The sequence below is a fragment of the Octopus bimaculoides genome, chromosome 5 (genome assembly GCF_001194135.2).
Source record: "Octopus bimaculoides isolate UCB-OBI-ISO-001 chromosome 5, ASM119413v2, whole genome shotgun sequence".
In the NCBI taxonomy this organism is placed as follows: domain Eukaryota; kingdom Metazoa; phylum Mollusca; class Cephalopoda; order Octopoda; family Octopodidae; genus Octopus; species Octopus bimaculoides.
The window spans coordinates 10,788,199-10,789,232 of NC_068985.1; positions in this window are offsets into that span (position 1 = coordinate 10,788,199).

Genomic DNA, 1,034 nt, shown 5'->3' on the forward strand with positions numbered 1-1,034 from the left:
CACAGAATGTACAATGAAAATGTACTCCTCAGCTGCATAGACTTGTCTGTGGAACAGCAGCATAGTCGAGATGATATGTTTTCTTCTCTTACTTTTGTTTTTTGCAAACATCCTCAAAATGACTTTCTAAAATGAAATTCCATTATGCAGCTGAGGAGTACATTTTCATTGTACATTCTGTGGTGTTCTCACCACATGAATAAATGGAGCTTGTACGAAACGTACGTACTGCTATAACCTATTGAATATTTGTTGCTTATCTTCAAATAAATGCATACATATATATATATATGCATAAAAAACAGTAAACGTCAAGAAAAAAAAAACTTTAAAAAAACACCTTACAAGAGCGAAATTCTCGGCAGAGAATAAAACCGAATTCTACGTAAAAGAGTGTGGAGATGGTAGATGTGGAACCTGCAGCAACCCCATCTACAAATATATAGAGGGGAACAAACAGATAAAATTTAAGAGTGGTCACACATTCAATGTAAATGCAGACATGAACTGCAAGACGCAGAATGTAATATACTGCATAACCTGCCCCACATGCAAGGAGTATTATATAGGTGAAACTTGAAATTCCTTATGTCAACGAGCCAGAATTCACCGACAACATGTCCGACAGGAGGAACTACGGAAAATTCCACTGAGTGAACACCTAGGAACATGTGAGGAAGGAAAATTTAAGATCTTTCCCTTCTATAAATGTTCAAGAAACGATACCTCCTTCAGGAAAAATACGGAGAAATACTTCATAGCAAAATTCTCACCAAAACTGAATGGCTGAAACATGCAGATCACAACCCATCTAGGATCTTCAACTTTGGAACAATAGACCCTAAAAAAACGGCAAGAAACCCAGGTAGTGGGACATATTTGTACCAACAAGAATTGAACCCAGTTACCTAGGTTCTCATATTTCTCTCCTAACTTTTTTTGAACTAACCAGCTGTATAGATATAATCACAATTCCTTCCTTCCCTTTTACACCCCTTTCAGACACACATGCACGCACACACACACACACACAC